At 52.1% G+C, this 21039-nt stretch overlaps 1 protein-coding gene across 2 annotated transcripts in view; it reads right to left on the minus strand.

Moving 5' to 3' along the window:
- The window catches only part of EPHB2 (EPH receptor B2), a 130113-nt gene that overhangs the window by 65254 nt on the left and 43820 nt on the right, over positions 1-21039 (minus strand). The window lies entirely within an intron of this gene.

Raw genomic sequence — 21039 nt, forward strand, 5'->3', positions numbered from 1 at the left:
CGAAGCTACATGGAGCACAAACAAAGGTTGTAGGGAGCATGCACAGGGGTTGCAGGGAGCACACAGGCTCTGTAGAGAGCACACACCAGCTGTAGGAAGCCCACATGTGGCTGTAGGGAGCCCAAATAGCGATGGTAGCGAGCACACACAGGGTTATATGGTGCATACACGCAGGTTGTAGGGAGCACACATGGGCTGTAGGGAGAACACACAGGGGTTGTAGGGTGCACACACCAGTTTAGGGAGCACACACTGGGACATTAGGCTTACAGATGGGGCTGTAGAGAGAACAAAAGGGGATGTAGGGAGCACGCATGGGGCAGCTGGGAGAGCAAACAAGCTGTAGAGAGCACACAGGGGCTGTAGGGAGCACAAATGAGCTGTAGGGTGCACACACAGACTGCAGGGAGCATACGCGGGTTGTAGGGAGCACACTTAGGAAGCACACATGAGGCTGAAGGGAGTATACAGGGGCTGTAGGGAGTACACACAGACTGTAGGGAGAACACACAGGGATGTAGGGAGCACACACAGGGCTGTACGGATAACGTGCTGGCTGTAGGGAGAACACACAGGCCTGTAGGGAGCACAAATGAACTGTATGGAGACAAATGGGCTGTAGGGAGCACACACACACTGTAAGGAGAACACAGGGGTTGTAGGGAGCACACAGAGGCTGTAGGGACTACACAGGGGGCTGCAGAATGAACACACAGGGCTGTAGTCAGCACACACAGGCTGAAGGGAGCACACACCAGCTGTATGGACCACACATGGGGCTGTAGGGAGCACATACGGACTGTAGGGAGTAAACACAGGCTGTAGGGAGTACAGACAGTCTGTAAGGAGCACACACCAGCTGTATGGACCACACATGGGTTGTAGGCAGCACACATGGCATTGTAGGGAGCACACAGACAGGCTGCAGGGAGCACACACGTGGCTGTAGGGAGCACAGACACGGGCTGTATAAACCACACATGGGGCTGTAGGGAGCACACATGGGACCGAAGGGAGCAGACATGGGCTGTAGGGAGTACACACACTGGCTGTAAGGAGCATACACCAGTGCACACCAGCTGTACAAATCACACACAGGGCTGTATGAGCACACGCGGCTGTAGGGAGCACAGAGGGGGTTGCAGACAGTGCACACAGGCTGCAGGGAGCACACACAAGACTGTAGGGAGCACTCACAGGCTGTAGGGACCGCTCACCAGCCGTAGGGAGCACACAAAGGGCTGTGGGGTGCACACATGGGGTATATGGAGCACACACTAGGGTACAGGGTAAACAAACAAGTTGTAGGGTGAACATGGGCTGTAGGGACTACACACAGGTGGTAGGGACTACGCTCAGGGGCTGTAGGGAGAACACAGGAGTGTACGGAGCACACACAGGCATAGGGAGCACGCGTTTGGCTGTAGGGAACACACACAGGCTGTCCGGAGTACACACAGACTGTATAGAGTAAATACAAGTTGTAGGGAGCACACATAGGGGTGTAGGGAGCACAGAGGGGGCTGTAGGGAGTACAGATGGGCTGTGCAGAGTACACACACAAGGGCTGTAGGGAGCACAGACAGGGGCTGTAGGGAGCCCATCAGTTGCTCTCGGGCTGGTCCCATTCAGTAGCGTGGCGTGAGCCACTGGTACCATGCAAAGGACCCCACCTTGACCCTCAGACAACATTTGCCCTATCTCACACGCAGCCCACCTGTGAGCCCTACAGATGCCTGGCTTCCGCCCAGCCACAGGACCTTCCTGCCCTCCATCTCCCAGCAGGGTTTTGGGGACACGACAGTCCTCCTGTATTTGGTGATGGTCACGGCGCTGAGTTTCCTCACCCAGTGGAAATGGAGGCAATGGAACATCTCACAAATGCATCAGCTGCTAGGCTGAACCAGCCCAAAAAACCATACACGCTCCTCAAACACGCCCATGCTTTCCACCACGCAAGCCTGCACTGATTCCCTCCAGAACCAAGCTGCGTTTTTCACATCCCGCCCTGGAAAACCAGCAAGGATGCTCACACCTGCTCCTCTAACCTGCATCCTGCTCCAGCACTGCAAAAGCCTCTTTGTATGATGCATCCATCACCTTTAGCCAGCTCTGGAGAAAAAAAGTGTCTCGTGTGGCTGGTGCAAACTGGTGATGGGGTGGGAGCTAAGGGAGGACATCCTAATGGGAAGCAATCAGACTCCACTGCTTCTCCTCCCCCAGAGCATATTTAGAGCTTTCAGAAGGAAACAAAACTTGTTTATCTTAACGCTAATCAATTTATAGCAATCAAAATAAAACCCATTAGGAGCCATTCCCCATTTGAGTTTCAAAGAGGCTTCTGACCCCAGGAGGCTCTGAGCAGATTGATTAGAAATTTCTGACACTAATGTGTGTCCTCGAAGGGTCCAGTGTGGCTTTAATTCCTCTCTCCTGAGACACTGATTGTGTGTTAACATCTGTCAGCCCCTTCCTGCACTTAAGGTAGGGGAAATTCATGAGCATACTGAGTTGCATGGCACAGCTGGGGAGAAGGCAGCATTTGCTGGCTTAAACAGCTTCCAGAAATCCCTTGGGGCAAATAATTTGCATGATCCTTTTCTCCTTGGGCAAAATGCTGGAGTGCACCAAGAAATAAAAAGCACTGATGCAGAGCAGAGGCAGCAGGTGGAGCAGTTAGAGCTCAGGGCTGAGATTTTGGCTTTTGCATCCCAACTTTGTCCCTGACTCCTTGTGTCCCTGGGCAAGCGTGCTCCCTGCCTCCACACAAGCATAGCAGAGCACAAACGGCAAAGAAACATATAGGAAAGATTATTTTTATTTGCAGTTGGAGACAGATATAGGGACAAGCCTTCATCCTTCAAGATGGAGCACGCTTGATCCATCAGTGCTTTGTATCATGGTGAAGACTACATCTGTCTCCAGTCGAGGACAGAGTTAAAGCACAGAAACCACCGGTCCTGGCACAAGGTCCTGCATGGCTGGGGGAGAGAAGCTGCGTATGCAGGCACAGACAATGCCCTGCGAGACATGCTGCCTTGAGGGCATCACCCCTGGTGACCATAGACCCATTTGCTGGAGCTGGACAAACAGGGCTGGGCAAGAAAGTGCATTTTTTGGCAGGGAGGTTGAAATAATTGACCCAGCAATGGAGGGATTCTACCATTTGCTGCCACACTTCTTTGTTCAATGCAAAAAAGCTGAGGGTGGCCATAGGTGTATGCAAACACATTAAGGCTAAGGGTATACGCACGGTCACGTGCACCTGCATGGGGGCAATCGACGAGGGGACAGCATGGGAACAGTGTAATCCCTCGTACGCTCTTCCATCTGTACAAAGAAAAGGGGTGGAGAAGGGGTGGGAGGAGAGGGGGTAAATCTGTCCATGCAAAAGGGACGCAGCAAAGACTGGCTGGCAGCGGGCTCCCTGCTGCCTCCACCTCCCCCCTGCAGCTTGCCCTCCCCAGTAACAGCCCCCTCTGCGGTGTTCCCAAGCAGGACCAACTGCCTCTCACTTTCAGCAGATTAAAGCAACTAATCTAGTTAATGAAAACAAATCAGCCCAAACGAGCCACTCTCCCCTGCAGCAGGGCAGTGGGTCACCAGGAGCAAAGCTCTCCGCCCCTGCCCAGTGCCTGGAGCTCCCAGCAAGGATGCTGAGCCACTGGTGCTGCAGCAAGCTGGCATGCAAGGCCGGGCCTTTCAACTCCCTGGCAGGTGTGCAAGGAGCGCAGGCGTGCAAAGGTGCTCCTGGGACTCGGTGGGAGCCTTCAGCCTCTGCCCCCACCTCATCCAGGAGGCAATCAGCCGGGTTCATCATGCCGGCCCCAGGTGCAGGATGCTGAACCTGTGGGACATGGAAAATTGGTGCAGGGGCAGCAGGGTCAGCTGGTGTGAAGGTCCCCAGGAGGGAGCGGGATGCAGCGGTGGGGCTCGGTGCGGGCAGTGACGGGTGTCTTGAGGTGCTCTGGTAGATGCTGTAGGCTTGGCTCGGGGCAACCCGCTACAGACAGCACATCCAAAGGATGTTGTGATGGAGACTTGCTATCCTTCAGGCCCTTCTGCAACCCAGGAGGCACAGGAAGAGGAGTGTCTCCACCACTGACACTGGAGGGAGGAACTGCTGCCTTCCAAGCTGCTGGACTCAGTCGTTGCACGCGTTTCATGCCCCTTTGAATGCCTCCCTCCTTCTCTACCAGTATCTCCAACTGGGCAGACCAGTGGCCATGGCTCTGGCATCCAATGCCCACAATACTGGCAAGGGATGGGAGGCATGAGAAGGGCTGTTGGCAATGCCTGCATGACGGTCCCCTTGGTGGGTGCTGCCTGAGGGGACCAGGGTCCAGCTGCCGAGCTGACACTGCCCACCGCTCCCACAGGCACTGCTGGGCCTTCTCAGCCCCCCTGGGCTGGCTGCTCCCTCCACAGCCTTGAACAGATTTGGGGGCTCTGGACTTTGGGATCCCACGCTTCATCCAGGTGCCCCTTGATGAACCTGATGGCTGGTCCTCGGCTAAAGCCCAATGCCCAGCAATGAACCATCTTGTTTTACTTACTCCAAAATGTGGAGAAGTCCCTCTTTTCTCATTAGCTTGCTCTAGTGGTTAATCACTTAGAAACACATGCCTAATTTTTTTAATTTGTCTAGCTCCAGTTTAACCCTACCGGTTCTTATTATCCCTTTCTTTGCCAGATTAAAAAGCCCTTTAGAGGCTAGTGTTTCCTCTTGGTAATCATCTCACCTCTTAATCTTCTTTTTGAGAAGCTATTATGCTCTTTCAGTCTCTCGTGGAAGGGCATTTTCCACGGCTCTTGGGACCATGTTTGTGTTTCTCTGCAGCACCCTCCAGGTTTATTTTTCATATCTTTCTTGAACCATGGAGAGCAGGGCATCTAGCAGGTTTTCTCTGCTAGATGCAGTTACAGCAGGTCTGGCTCTGAGCGCTGCTGACCTGTGGTGGGGTCTCCTGTTCCCCTGTGCCACACTACCACCTGAGGAACATATTTAAACCCCAAGCTGGCTTCAGCACCAAACCAAGGTTTGTCTACCCATCTCCAGTGCAGTGCAGGTGGTGCTCAGGTCAAGCTGGCTCCATGGTCCTGGCACATGATTTTTCATGGCATCCCATTTCATGGCTGGTGGGAAGAGATCTCTGGCGTCTCCAGGACAGTCCCCAGCTCATAGAAGGGCTGAGTCCAGCCCAGTTCAACGACTTGAGTCCAGCCCTAAATCAGGGCAGCTGTGGCTGCATGCAGCAAAGCCTTGGAAATCCCTCAGGACAGTGATCCTCGATCTCTCTCTGGAACTGTCTCAGCTTTTCCAAAGCCCATCCTGAGGTTCTCAAGCTGCAGCTTGTGGCTGCTGTCCCTTCCTATACAATCTGGCACCACTGATGGGGGCTTGGCTCCATCCTCTTTTAATTGCCCTGCACAGAGCTGTACCTGTGCTTAGATCCCTTCTCGAGTTCTTCTTCAGCGGGTTCCCTCCACCTCACTGAAATCTCCTTGTGCCATGCTCCAGCCGAGGTCTGGGTAGCCCAGCGAGTCAAAGCAGCATCCCTCCACCATTCTGCACAGCATGTGATGTAATCCTCCTCTGACATTGGGAAAGAGCCTCCTGGGACAAGAGATGAAGTGGCTCTGCTAGCCTAGTAGTGGTTGAAGAAACCACACTGAGATCTGGAACAGAGCTCGACATGTCCAAAAAACCACCATGCAGACAGAAAATCCTGAGAATGTGACACATTCCCCAGTGGCATACAGAGTTCAGGCCCACCAAGGGTGACCAGCCACTGCATAGTGCATGAATAACATCCCTGCAAACGCACATATTCATGCAGATGCTGAGGATGTCGATCATCATGGTGCCAGAACAAGGAGCCACCCTGAGCACCCACATGCAGGCTGGAACAGGGTGTGATGAGTGACATAGTGTAGCCTCCTGACGGCCCCAAATTAGCCAGGTTTACCAGAGCTAAAACCACTCGCAAAGAGTGACAGCAAGATCTCAGGGTGCTGAGTGACTGGGCAATAACACGGCAAATGAAATTCAGTGGTGACAAAAGGAAACTAATGCACTTGGGGGAAAAGAGCCCTAATTATACAAACACAATGATGGGCACTAAATTAGCTATTAACATGCAGGGAGGAGATCTCGGCAGCAGTGGAGATAATTCTCTGAAAACATCAGTTCAAAGCTTATCCATCATAAAAGAAAAATGAGAAAATGTAAGGAATTACTAAGAAAGGAACCCAGTGCAAAACAGGAATGTTATTAAGCCATTGCATGGAGCCACTTTTTGAACAGTGTTTGCAGTGGTGGTCACCCTTAGATTGTCTAAGGTAGGTGAGGTAGATGATAAAAATTATTAGGGATACAGAGAAGCTTTCATATGGAGAGTCAATCAACTCAGGACCTTCCATTTGAAAGGAGACCACTCAGGGAGGTATATAAAGCCATCAGGAATATAGGAGACATGAATGGGAATAGATTGCTTGCAATTTCTTACAGTATCCAAGGACATATTTTTTAACATGGTGCATATAACTTGCTGCCACAAGGCACCATGGGCACCAAAAATATGAACAGCATGCCAGAAGACAGGAGGAATCAGCACTCTATCCATCCCTTATTTCTCCTACTGTCTAGCCAGTACAGACATTTGCAAACCAATAAACACCAAGGTGTTTCTGGAAAGGTCATTTTTTCCATCACACACGCAGTTGTGCTCAACATGTGGGAAACTCTCTCGGACACCTCCTGGATGTGTTTCTGGATCTGCCCAGACCAAATGGTCAGCACCCATGGGACCTCCAGCTACCAAGAGCTGCAGCCAACAGTTTCCCAGGGGACAGAAGCTGGAGGATGTCCATTTCTAAAGCTTGCTCCAGCCCCAAATACATACCTTTTGGTGAGCCAACACCACCAACACCTGGAACAGAAGCTGGAGGGGCTGCCAAACAAAGGTACCTTGCTCTACTGAGCTGTCTGTGAGCAGAGTGCCCTAGTTGATGGGCTAAGGACAGTCATGGTCTTCCATGAGAGCAGCAGGATCTGCAGCATGATGTCACACTAAGGACTGTGGTCTGTGTCCCCGGAGCCCCAGCATCCCACGATGTTGCACTAAGGACGATGGACTGTGTCCCTAGAGCCCCAGGATCCCACAGATGTGAACGCTGCTGCAGCAGGGTCTCTGAAGCCCTGGTCTTTGCCCTTGCAACAGGTGTCTGACCCTGCCCATCTGCCGCCTGTGCTAAATCCACAGCATGGTGCCTGCGCGTGCATTTAGGCTGCTCCAACTCTTCTGCTGGCCCCCAGGAGTCTTCTGTGGAATAAGAAACCACCCCAAAACAGATCAAAGATGTCCACAGAGAGGCTGTTTAAGAGGAAAGAGCTTCTGGGCTTCCCATTTGAGGGGTATGTTTCCCTTCATGCTCAGCCCAGTGATTAGTGCTCGCCAGGGAATCGGAGCTGCAAAATGAATTTGAGAAGACAGAGCAATGTCAGGCTGTTAGTAGCTCAAAAAGGATCTTGGCTCCCCTGAGCCTGAAGGCTGAGCACTTACCATTCAGGCCCCCGCGACAGATTTAACAACCAAACACTTCCAAGGCAGGCAGTGGCCTGCCTGCTAGCTTCTCCCGCCCTGACTCCTCCCTGAGGAGACCATTAGCACCTGAAAACGGAGAAGCCATGGCCTTGGCTGCAGCATCTCACGTTGGACGCAGCACTGCAGAGTGAGGCTGGATCCGTATGAGAGCCAGGGCTACAAGACAGCTTCATGTGCCACCACTGCACCGGGGCTCATATTTTTGGAAACAGCATCCCAGAGGGCTGCAGTGGATGCTGCTTGTTCTTGCGCCAGCCCTGACTGTTTTGGAAAGTTTGGTTAAGCTCCATTTGGCTGCCTCCAAGTTATTCAAGCACAGAAAGGGGGGTTATTGGTTACAGGCGGTTTCAAATTTTTTTTCTGAGCACGGTTTGGTTGAGAAAGCACAGATTTGGCCTGCCTGGTGCAGCTCCTGCAGCGAGGTGAAGCAGCCTCTTTACACAAGCATACAAAGTCACGGCTAACTCAGCAGAGTCTTATTTAAAAGGACATATTCAGAGCTCACAGCCCGTGTCTGCTCAGTCCTGTCTCTGCAGCCAGGGCAAGAGCCACCTTCTCTGTAGCCCAAAATGCCTCCATTACCATTCATCCCCTTTCATTTCTCTTCACGCCTCCGGCAAAAGCCACTCTCCCAGAGCAGCACAGCACTGTGCGCTGCTTTACCATGCAGAAGGTTTTGCAGGAAAGGCTGGACACAAGCAGGCAGGGTTGCTCCAGGCTGCCCTGCAGAGTCAGCACTGCACCTCAAAACACGCCGGGGAGCCCGGGACGCCCCCTCCTCCTCCTCAGCTGCTCGCTAGCCATAATGCTGATAATAAAGAAACCTCTGTGTGTCTCCAGGGAAGCAGGACTCAGAGAGGGGCACAAAGACTCCCGCAGCTGTGTGTTTGCAAACAACCCAGCTAAGCTGTGAAGAGGGGCTGAAAGCAGTAATTGTCTTTAATTAAAGGAGGTTGGAGGCATCTCAAGCTTTGACAAAAGACATTTCCAGTCTGCTAGCAGCTCCAGCACTCATGGCTGCTGAAGCCGCAACCCAGCCCACAGGTTCGAAGGCGGCGCATGACAGCGGGGACGCGGGCATGCCAGCCCAAGGGTGCAGATGCACTGGTGCCAGGGCAATGACACGCACCCACAGGGCACGAGAAACGTGCACACCTGCACTCCAAGGAGGATCCAGCAAGTCAGCTCATAGCAGGACAAAATACCTGGGACTGCTGCAAGCCTTGCACGTTGCATCAGATATGAGCCAGGTGTGCCTGTGTTGGGACCCAGCAGCTGTCTGAAGGTGTCCCACCCTCCTGCTTGACCTGGCTGCATGTGTCTCTGTCCAGGTGTCGCCTCCACCCTGGCTGGTGTCTCACCCTGGTCTCCTGATCTGTCCTTGTCACCCTCCCACAGTGGCACCTGCACCCCAAGGTGCCTCACTGGGGAGGCCGTGATGCACACAGAGGTGATGCACACAGGCAAGAGGCTACAGACCAAGAGCACTATTGCTGCACCTCCTCCCGGCCTAATTAATTAATCCTGCTTGTTAGCAAGCTACCTGGGCTGGCGTGGAGCTCTCTCATGATGCTGCATCCTTGCAAACTCACGTTGGGCTAAGCAGCCCTTGCCACAGCAGGAGCACATGCCATGCCAGACACCCGTATGTATGGATGTTGCCCCCCCAGAGCCCTCTGCCAGCGCTGGCCCTTGCTCCCAGCCACGCTCTGAGCTTCAGGGAGACGGCAAGTGAGCTCAGGGTACCGAAATGTCCTCCTTCCCTCCTCTCCTCTGCGCTCAGGGATGAAGGTCCCCAGGGAGGGTGTATTGCCCACCATAGGCTGCTTCCTCCCTCCCACTCACATTTGCTTTTGGCCTTCCAGCACATCGGTGTGCAGCAAATCATGGCTCTGGTTTCCATGGAAACCCCATCTGAGGGGGGGCCCCCCCAAACGTATGCAACATGGTTGGGTCGGCGTGTCAGCGGTGGTCCCATGTGTCCTGCTACTCCATCCCTGGCATGGGAACCCCCTCCTGGTTTCCACCAAGGCCTTTCTGACCCCTTCTCATGGCAGTGGCCAAGGCAGCCCTGGTGTCAGGCACCCAGTCTGGAGGGAGGACTTCTGCTAACTGAGAAATGTGTCACACTAACCTCTTCTTCAGGCAGGACTGAGCAGCAAAACTGCAGTTGTGTCCAGTCTGAACTCTCTGCTCAGCTTTGCACATTATGCTTTTACTGCTTTCCCACACATAACCCCTCTTCCCACACTCGGCTCAATATCTGCCTTGCAGCTGGAAGCGCCAGAAAATCAGCCCTTGCACACTGGCAAATCCCCACCGTGGCCCCTGCAGAGGTGCAGAGAGCCAAATGCACCCAAAATCATTAAAGATGTTGAGCATGCACAGGCTGCGTGTGAAGTGCACGTGCATTGGGCTTGACATGTCCTAGAGGAACCACCATGCATGTTGGGCAGGTCCCCATGTGCATATTTTTGCCTGGGAAATCCTGGAAAGAGCAGCCGCGCTCTAATTCAAGAGAAACAAAAACAAACTGGGATCGCTTCCATCTGAGCCAGACAGCAAAAACCTTTCCAGAAGCAAAAAAAAGACCAGTTCTAATTATAGGGTATCCTGAAGATACACACACTTAGATTTGTCACTCTATTTGCAAATTAACCATACTCATGATGGCAATGCGAGTAAGCAGTGGGCATGATAAAAGTCCCTCTTCTCGCTTCCTAATCCTCTTTAGAAAGTAGAACAACCAGCGCAAGCAATAACCAGGGGCGAACCAGTGCACCCTGCCATTTCCAGCACCGCAGACCTTTTGCAGGTCCTAAGGCTAGGATTTGCACAGCCACAGCTGGAAGACTGAGCTTGAGAAAGCCTGGAGATCTTTTTTCCTACAACAGCTACCTCATCTCTTATCCTGAAGGATAAGTGCCACAGGTCCACTCCTAGGGTACAAATTGAGAGTAAAATACCAACATTATTGCTTGGATCAATGTCCAAGCTGACGTAGGTGACGGTAGTGGCATAACCACTGTACTTGTGAAGGTGACTGAAAATTACAGCATCACTCGCCTCCTCCAAACGAGAGGAAGGCTGACAAGGTACCAGGCGCTGGGAAGTGTGCTGTGGACTGCTAGTAGCAATGCAATGGCAAACGCAGGCAATTTTTAATCCATCATTGGGGTGCACAGCAGGGGAAGGTGAACAAGAGCTTCTCAGGGTGTGAGTCATTCCGCAAATGTTTCTCCTAATCCTGTTTTCCCTGCTTTTACTCTTTCTGTTTTATTAACGATGGCTGTGCGCACACACCGAAAGGCTCAGAATTAATTTTGCTCACCGTGTTGCAAGGAAAGGCCTGCAGCGGTAGCGCTTCCACTGCGGTAAACCCTCCTAAGCGTCATGCCTTCAGCTACGGGAATCCTCTGGGTGATGGCTGGCATGAGAGAGCAGCTCCAGCACCCACTGCCTGGGCAGCCCGAGGCATTGCTTCCTCCTCATTGCTGTGATGGAGGAAGCCAAACACAGTGCTGTAGGATCCTGAGCCACTCAGGTGGGGATGAATGGGGAGGTTATGTGCCAAAATAATGCTCTTGATCGTGGTTACAGCAACATGGACATCTGGAGAATTGTCACTGGCACACAAGACTGGAGGGATAAGGAAAAAGGGAGGGGAGGGAAAGCGGCAAAGGAAGGCTCATGAAAAACAGTTGGTTTCCACTGAAATGCTTCAAGAGAGAGATCAGCACCTTAGAAAAACCCAGTTAAGGGTCTGATGCCTACCAATGTCCCGCATCCCGCCTGTCCCTTGATGCTCTATGTGTGTGGGCACTTCGGCCCACTGCACAGGGCACCAGCCCGCATCCGTCTGCTCTGCACACCCCAGGAGGACACAGACACTGTGCTCAGAAATGGCTCTCCTGAAAGGCAGGGAGAAAGGTGGAACGGCATGATGGAAACCACCCGCTGATGTCTGAGAGCAAACATGCCCCTGACACTGCACAGATCCTTCCACGTCTCCGCAGAAAGCCTCCTGGAGAGCCGATGCCATAAAAAGGCAGATATCGTGTATTTAATGGAGTGTGCTGTTTGACAAATATTATCTGTTACTACAGCTGCTTTAGAAGTCGCTACAATCTTTTCAAAAGCCATCCAGGCTGGGAGAAATGCCATTCGGAGCAAAGCATCCGCGTTACTCTACTTTATGGGCTCCACTTCAGGCTGCACTTTAATTCTTACTAATCTTGAGGGTTTGGGCATTTTGATAGTTTGAAATGAATAAAGCCTTTATCACATGTCCATTTATCGTTCACTCTGCTCCTGCCTCCTGTCACAGCTGCAGGTGTAACAACCATGGTACTCCTGGGATCATAACGTTTTGAAAGGAAATTGCTAGCTTTGGTTTCAGACTTAAAATTGTCCTCTTCAACACAGGGTCTCCATGAGCTCTGAATGTGACAATAGCCTGAAAGTGCAAAAAGACTTTGCAAGTAGGAGCTTATCGTCCTTGAAAATTGTCAGCGCCCAAATACTGAAGAACCAGATATTCCCTCAAAATGCATTTTGAATTTGCCCTATTAGCTATGGGAGTTGTTTCAAGCCATCGCCCACCAAACCTGTGGACCTCCAATGGGACCCTTACCTCGTGGTCCAGCTATGCCCATCACGTCCCCGGCTGCTGCTGCAGCATCACTGCGGTACCCACAGCCCACCACAGAGGGGTGAGCCAACCCAAGTGCTTGGGATACGCTTGAACGCAGCATCGTACACTCAAGCATCAAGAGCACCGTTGGCCAACTGAAACCATGAGGTGGGTTTTTGTAAAGGTCTCTCTAGTTTCTGAAACAAGGAGCAAAGCCAATGTCCCCAGTTTACCTCCAAGCACTCCAGGAAGATGCTAACACCTTGGGAGGTGTCATTTCAACCCAGCTGAAGTGAAGAAGAGCTCTCTATCTTTGAAGACCCTGCTTCAGAGACCTGGAAAGGCTTCACAGGAGTCACCTACCTGCAGAACACATTGTGTTCACACAGGTCTTCCTTTCAGGTGTCTTTCAAATAAAAAGATGCAGGAGGAGCAATGCACTGAGTTGGTAGCTCTGGGTCTCAGTAGGACTTTTTCTGTCTCCCCTTAACACAGTGCTTTGCAAGGCCCAGTGACTTATAGCTTCCTGCTCATGCTATACCTTGTTCCCCATTTTCCAGCCTGTAAGACCTGCCATTCTGCAAATTACTAACTTCTCATGTACTACAACCAGTTTCCCCACTTCTTGGGCAGATGCTGGACTCCAGCAAAGGCATCCAAGCTAGGCAGGCATGGGGCTGCCGCTCATTCAGAAGAGTCCTGCTGAAGCTCGCTGGTAGGGAGGAAGTCAAGGATGCTGGTTCAGAGTCTCTTCTGCTTGTAAATGTGTTTCCAGTGTGGCCACAGCCCACCCAAAGCATGGCAGCACTCTGCAGCCCTGCCTTAAACCAGCTGCTGGACACGTCCCACAGTCCGCCAGGCTGTGCCCCTTCTTTTATGTCTCTTCTCTTTTTAATACCTAACAACCTTTTTTGGTTTTTTTTATTTTCTTTTCTTAGACACCACTTCCACAAATGCCAAGAAATTAAGGCGACGAGGGGATGCCTCAGACTCACCGGATGGCACTCACTGCACTTCTGCCTGATTTTGCCCCGCATCCTTCATGCAACTCCTTCCTTACAGTGTTTAAGTTATAACACTGGCCCATGCAAGGACTGGATATCACAGATCGGTGTCACCAAACTTAAGGTCTCCTTCAACATGTGAAAATGTTGTGTATTTTGCTTGGCCAAGCCTAATTTAACATTGTTTGAAGTTTGGTCTATGTAAAGACAGCCATCGTGTGAGCTATGAACACTTTGATTCCATTTCCTAACCTTTATGGGGACTTTTATGTGTACTTTCCAGTGATATACTATGTTTCTAAGGCATATGGGGAACAATAAAGTGTTTCCCTGGAGCTAATTAAGCTAATCATGGCTTCTAGATTAAATTTCCTGTAAGATTTTTACCTTGTATTGCTAAAATAAAATAACTGTGTTCTTACAGAGTGATCATCTGACATCAGAATAACTTTAAATCAGCACAGAGAATGTCTGAGGGTATTTCTCAAAATTAAACATTTAAAATAATCTCTTGGCTTTGGCCCAACTCACATAAAAATCTCAGATGAAAAAAAATCCTCAAAAGCAGCATTTTCTCCAATTTTCCTCAAGTTACATAGGATGAAGAATATTCTCCTCTTGCTCCATAAAGATTCAGCACTCTGATGAATTCAGGGAAAAACCCTCCTTGCCCCCAAGATCTCTGAGCACTTTGATTCAAAGGAAAAACTACTGGTAAAAAATACATTCCCTTCATTTTATGGCAATAATGAGTTAAAATCCTGGAAGCCTGGGCCTGGATCCCAGCTTTTCATTCCAGTTCCTATTAATGTTTACCACTTTTCTCAGAAAAAAAAAAAAGGGGGGGGAAAAAAAGGGAGGCCTATGAAGGAGGGGGAGGAAAAGCAGGAATAAATGCTGCTCTCCTGACAGCATCAGCACAGGATGCTGCCAGAGCCGCTATTCCCCGCTCACATGGGTGTAGCAAGAGCAGGAACATGGTATTCAATCCAAAATGCTGTTTCATCTGTAAAAATAAGTCAGGGGAGATTTTCTTATTGGTACAGATGTCAGCTCCATGAAAGCACCCGTGTTACAACAGGGCTCCTGTCCTTGCACCCCGGGCACAGTCAGTGCATGTGGAGGGTCAGAGGGGACATCACTCTTTCTCCAGTGGAGACCCTCTGGCTCTGCTCTCACCCACCTCCTCCCATCCTCTCGCCGATCCCAGCACAACTAAATGCTTGGGGAGTAAGGATGGGGGAAGCAACCTGTCCCAAAGTGAGAAAGGGAGCAGAGACCTTCCCTGCAGCTCTGCGGGGGAAGACCTTGAGCAGAGAGAAGAAAGGGCTCATGCAAAGGGACTGGGAAGCACCAGCTATGGCAGACAGTGGCAATGCAAAACTCCACCATGTCTCCCTGGGAAATCCTGGGGATGGCCATTATTTCCATCAGAAAACTCCCAACGGGTTTTGCTGGACCTGAGATCTCCATCCCTTCCTCCAACCCAAGGGACTCATGACCTACCCATACTAGTAATGAGAATATGCTGTTCCCCTCCAAGCTTCCAGTGGGCTGCTCTCGGGTTATCTTCTGCAGCCTGCTGGGGTCTTTCCTATGCCTTCACAACAGGGCTGGGAGTGCTCTGCAATGCTCCTGCTGTTCAAAAATCACACTCACGTCCTGGAAAACCTCGTCTCCTCCCTTTCTCTATAGAGAAAAGACTTTTGTAGAAGGTCTCAGGCCCTACCTTGTCTTGAAAGCAAAATGAGAAAGCAGTTCTCATTTCCTTTCCCTCCTTTTGGCCACGAAGGTCTAGTACCTCAGAAGCAGCACTTCTTATTCTGAGGTGAGTCATCCATCTCCCTCCTTCAGCAGTAGATGTCTTGCCCCATTCCTGGACCACCTCTGACCCTCCTTGCAAGGTCAGCATCTCTTGGGGCTTCGGACCACCAGAAAATAAATGCCTCAACCCCCGCATCTGACATCCCCTTGCTCTGCTAGGCTCCCCCTGGTCCTACTCCAACCTTCAGAAGCCCGAACACTACCCAGCAACGTGCAGAGGACAAGCTGGCACCTCCTCCGACTCCAGGGTGCACTAAGCAGGCTTGGAGTGGTTAATACCAAGCAGCTGCAATCCCCACCACAGCCCTAATTGGATTCACAACATGGAGAGGTCAGCAAGAAGCAGGAGGGAGAAGAATCAAAGCAATGGAAAGAAAGACACTGTATTCTTGCTTCCCAGACAGAGAGGGAGGAGAGGGAGAAGCCCAAAGAGCAGTATCCATAATGACATCGAGCCACAGCCGGCTGGGAGCATTCAAATTGTCAACAACCCTGTAGAAAAGGCAGACAAATTCCTGTTTTGTACTTGGGAAGAAGCCAGGTGATGTAATCATCTTATAGGATGATGGTGAAATACTTTCCATTCCAGCAGTAACTCAAGATGTTAAATAGCAGCTACTAAAGTTAAACATTGTTAAATCAGTATGTCAGGATAGCATCTACCTAAGAGTTTTTAAAGAGATGGCTGATGAACCAGTGGACAGTTAATGTTCACTTTCCACACGCCATGAAGTAGTAGGATGTTTCAGAGATGTAGGAAAAAGCTATTTGTTAAATGAGGCAGTCTTGGCTATTTTAGGACTGCCACTGCAACATCAGTACCAGTCAAATAAGGATGTGCCAGCTACAGGATTTGGTCAGCAAAGAATTAAAGGAAGGTAGTAATAGTAGTGCCAACCTACGTACATTTATGGAAAACAGATTAAGGCAAATTAGCCTCATATGTTTTTTTGATGCAATTACAAGATTGGCTGGGAGAGGTAACAGCGTTAATGCAATGCACCCAAACTTCTGCAGAGCATTTCCCTTGGTAACACATGATATTTTGATTCAGAAATTAGAGGGTCCACCGACACTGTGGGACATATTCAATGCATTAAAACTTGGCGAGCTGATACTGGTATGGTCTGAGATCTAAGCAGGGAATGTGCAGAGAGCAGGTCTGTTTCTACTAGAGCCAACAAATTTGGTTCGTGCCTCTGGGCTATTTAACATTTTTATGAATGACCCAGGAGAAAGCCCAAAGCATTCCCAATAAAGTTAGCTGATGACATGGAAGTTGTAGCGTGGTAAATACTGAAGATGATGGGTTCCTGATACACAGCAATCTGGATGCCTCGGTGAGCTGGGCACAAGCAAAGAACTTGCTTTTCAGTACAAACACATGTCAAATCACACCTCCAGGGACAAGGGTGCGGGCCACAGTAGCTGTCTGCTCCCAGTTCCATCACGAAGGGCAAGGATCCTTCAAAAGCACCCAGAGAAACGCCACTGTCAAAATGGTTAAAGCAAAGGGGGGATATAGGAAGAAGAAAATCTCAGCATCCTCTCTGGCACTCAGCTGATCACTATGAGCATCCTGTGCATGGGATGGTGGATCTGCCAACAGAAAGGCTAAAGCAGTGCCAAGGGCCGGGAAGAGCCAAAAAACCTGGCTGAAAACCTTACCAGAGGACCAGGGCCAAGGATTACTCTTAAACAGGCACACAGAAAGCAGAAGTGTGGTGATGGACAAAGTTCACCAAGGTCCGAGTGCCAGGCGCAGCCAGGGGTAAGAAGGCAGGAGAGACTGCTGGAAGTGTTTAACGGGCAATTCTCCATCTCTGGAAACATTTACATCACGATTGGCTGTATCTGCTCCAGCTCAACCAGGAATGCTTCCTGTAAGAACTTAATTACCTCTAGGGCCTTACAATTTATTGGCTGGGTCCAGCATTATCAGTGGAGGCCCAGACCCGAAACAGGCATAGAGCCATAAATAGCCTCTTATCTTCAAAACATCATGTACTTATGAGACATGACTGTAAGACAGCTAGGACATACCCTTCTCCAGCACATCAGAAAGCTGCACGCCCCTCCAAGCCCTTAGCACATGCTTTCCCACCTCCGAAACCCAAGCACAGCACAGCTGGGACAGACCCTCACTGCTTTCCACACCTCTGCAGTGGAGTCTGGGTCCTCGACACACGTGTACATGCACTTCACTGCCTCTGCACCCGCATCCCCAGCACATGGTGAGGTGGTGGCAGATCTGCTGCACTGGACCTCTAAATAACATGCAATCATAGGCAGGGAAGCCTGTCATGGAGCCCACCTGTAGGACACACAAGGGCAAGGGCACAGCCCTACCAAAACCGACCAACCAGCCCTATACAGCCCCAGACTGGGATACCCCATGTACCAGCCCACTACAGCAGTAACCCTGGAGATCACGCTTCTCCCTGTAGAGCTGGACTTGGGCTGAGTCAATGCTGGAGCTGACCTGGGAGTATCCAGCTGCGTCGGTGGTGTAACTGGGCTGCAGTGTTGGTAGGGCTGGACAGGACCGGCACGAGGCTGAGTGCTGGAGCTGGTTCAGGACCCCCACATCCTCCCTCCTGGCTCTGCCCCCCAGGGAAAGAGAAAGGAGGAAAGCAGTGCAGGCTCCGAAGGGGACACACTGTTGAGCCCTCACGATCCCCACAGGGGTGGCCCGGCTCCACCTTCAGCTGGAGAAGACAGGTGGCAGCCTAGATCTTCTACAGACCACCTAGGTGACCAGGTTTCTCCTCTTCCCAGCACATCACCAGCTCCTCTCCTCCTCAGAAATGCCTGTGACCCCAAAGGATGACGTCACATGTCTCTGATAGCAAGAGAGTGTCACCACCAGCTTCTGCAGGGCTTTTGCCGTGTTACCACAGCAAAACCAGGACTCCCTGCGCTCAGTGTTGTACGAGTGCAATGAAGAAGAGGCTTCCCACTGCAAATGCAGTGATCAGACACAGGGGCAGATGTCCTTCAAAGCTGGAGAGGAGCTGGAGATGGATGCAGGGTTCAATAGCTAGGACCAGCAGCCAGCTGCTGCCATCCCTGAGCAGGCAGAGACCCTTGCAGGCAGTGTTCGTCTACCGTCCAGTCCAAACAGAGAGAGCAGGCAGCACAATAGCTCTGCCTCCGCTGTTGCAGAGGGGAGCCAATGAAAAAGGGAGGCAGAGAGAGAAATGCGTTTAATATGCTGCATGGGAGGGACAGGCGGGGGAGAAGGGGGGGGAGGCAGCAGACAAAGAACAGGGAGATGGAGAAAAAAGACACAGGCAGGGAGCAGGAGAAGGTGAAGCGGGGAGGACGGGGCTGGGCGTATCGGGCTGGGGGGGGAGACGGTGCAGGGAGGCGCATGCATGGAGCCCCTTGCCAGCACAGTGAAAAGGAGCTGGGAAGAGAGCGGAGGAGCGGAGCGAAGAGGAGCGGGCAGCCAGCCCCTCACGGGGCCCTGCGGGATTGGCGAGCAAGGCCCAGCAAAATGAAAATCTCTTAACCACACAGAATTGTTAACGGCCCCCAAATCCTTTTGTGCTGGGGCTGCAAGCTTAGAAGAGCTTAAGCTGTTAGATGCATGAACTTCCTCCATAAATATCCCTTGTGTACACTGCCATAAGCAGGCTTGCACTGTACTAGCCAGATGAAAAGCCCAGCGGAGAAAATGAGCAACTCCTTCCAGCGCCTTGCAGCTGCACCGAGGGGCCGTCCGTTGCTTGGGATGTCCTTTTCCACCAGAAGGCCTTGGTGGGGCAAGACCAGTGAGCCATGTCCCCCACACACCCCGCCATGTCCCGTTCAGGCATCCGAGCCGTGTGAGAGCACTTTGCCCCGAAAGCCAGCTTGGATTTGCTTTTGTTTTGCTTCTGGAAAGGGGCCCAGATTCCCTCCCACCCCTCGAAACACGAGAAAACCTGCCGGCCACATGTACGAGTGAGTCCCCCAAACCAGGCGGCTCGTACACTACCTCTGCGGGGACCAGGGGCAAGGATGTGATGGGAGGTGGGCAGGGATGCAGGACTGCATCCCGCAGGTCCTTCCTGAATTAAGCTGGGGAGTAGAGCCCTTTCGCTGCCCGACCGGGCTGGGGTGACCAGGCTCTTCCACAGTCCTCTGTGGGGCTCACTGCGGGGGCTGGGAGAGGTTGGGGATGCTACAGCTGTCCTGCCAACTCTGTGGCTGGCTCTCCTCCCAGTCCCCACTCTTCTTCTGGGGGCTGCTGAGGGAAAATGGAGGGTGTGTCCCCATCTGGCACAGCTCTGGGGCCCCATCCACCCCCAATTGTGCAGCCCCACGTGGGAAGGGGAAGGGGAAGAGGAAGGGGAAGTAGCCCCGGACCCAGCTGCCCCATGGAGACGGCAGGCTGCCGTCCACTGCGTGATTAATGACGGTGGGGAGCGTGGGGCCGGGCGCACGCCAGCACCGACTGGAGAAACAGCTGCCGAGGTACCGGACCTCCCAAAATCCTACTGCTGCGCAGACAAAGAGGAGACGCGGTCTCTCCCTCCTGCTTGCTCCCTCCACCTTGGCCTGCTCCTGTCTGCTCTGCCTCCCCTTCCCGCCCCACTGGGCCAGGCTGCAGGGAGAGGTCCTGGGAGTTCTGGGGCATGCAAAGGGACCGTCTCTTGGCTGGGCTGGCATTGGGACCAGGGAGCCCTGAGAAACTGTAGCTGCATCAGAGCAAAGCACTGTGCAGGGCTAGGTCTGCTCAGGCGAAAAAAAAAAAGGCTGAGATGGAAAACCTGACATGAATCATTTTGGCCTTCTGGTGTTGCAACAAATGCTTCACTTGGGCATCGTAAAACACCCATCTTCCCTTCGAGGCTGGGATTAGCCAAGCTCCCTTTCCATACTACGTTGCAGCAGTACTTCCTTGCTGTCCCCATCCCCAGCACCGTCCCTGCTACAGCTGGAGGACACTTGATCACCCTGAGCTCAGTGGGAAGAGACATTCAGTGGCTCAGTGAGGAGAAGCTCAAGGAACGGGTATTAAATAACATCCCCGGCACATCAGGATGCCTGACGCATGAGCAGCCCAGCCACCAGCAGAAGACGCGGTGCCCTCTCCAAGGGGACTATCCAACCTGCAGTCCCAGCCAAGCACGGCCAGAGACTGCCCGTCCCCCTCTCCACTGTCCGGCCACCTCCCCACTTACCAGCACCTTCCCCATGCTTGCTCGTTGCTACCCGGCCACCCCTTCCTGCAGCAAGAAGAGAGGAGACACAGCTCTTTCCTTGCGCTCTTCAATGCCCACCGACGTATCTATAATTGATCTCAGAGAAACCCCAGCTCTGCTCAGAGTGTGCCGATGCTATCAAAACCATAATGGGATTTTGATGTTCGGCTGGGATGGGGGGAGAAGAGTCTGTTTGCCAAATACCGTGGTTTGCTCTGTGCATGGTACAGCCACAGGTGCCCATTAAACATGCAGCTCTCGGGTCCCCATCTCTCTCACGATAAGCCCAGCAGCTGCTTTCTCTCCCTCCCCAAGCCCAAGCGTGGCTGGGGAGGAGCAGGGAGATGGGTTTGGGCACGGTGCTTTCAGGGAGGGTGGTGCAGAGCCTCTCGCTTGCCCAGGACCACACTGGTTCCATGGTGCTCAGCTGAGCTGAGTGGGCGCTCCTGGAGTCTACTCTGAACATCTACAGAGGCAGGAGAACATCTACAGAGCAGGATAACATCTACAGGGGCAGGAGAGCATCTACAGGGCAGGAGACCTCTGTCTGCTGAGGGACCTCAGGGGCCAGGCTCGGAGGTGCCCAGACTGGAGAGGCGAGCCTTGGCCCGGAAAAGCCTGTGAACATGTCCCACCCTGGGCCGTTTACACCTCACCAGGAAAATGCTGCAGATAATATGCTCCCTCCCACTGCATCACCTTTGAGTGCCTGCACTCCCGCTCCCCTCACCCCAGAAGCATTTCAGCCCATGCCAAGGCACAGGGCACAAACCGAAGTG

This window comes from Ciconia boyciana, chromosome 19, assembly GCF_034638445.1.
Source record: "Ciconia boyciana chromosome 19, ASM3463844v1, whole genome shotgun sequence".
In the NCBI taxonomy this organism is placed as follows: domain Eukaryota; kingdom Metazoa; phylum Chordata; class Aves; order Ciconiiformes; family Ciconiidae; genus Ciconia; species Ciconia boyciana.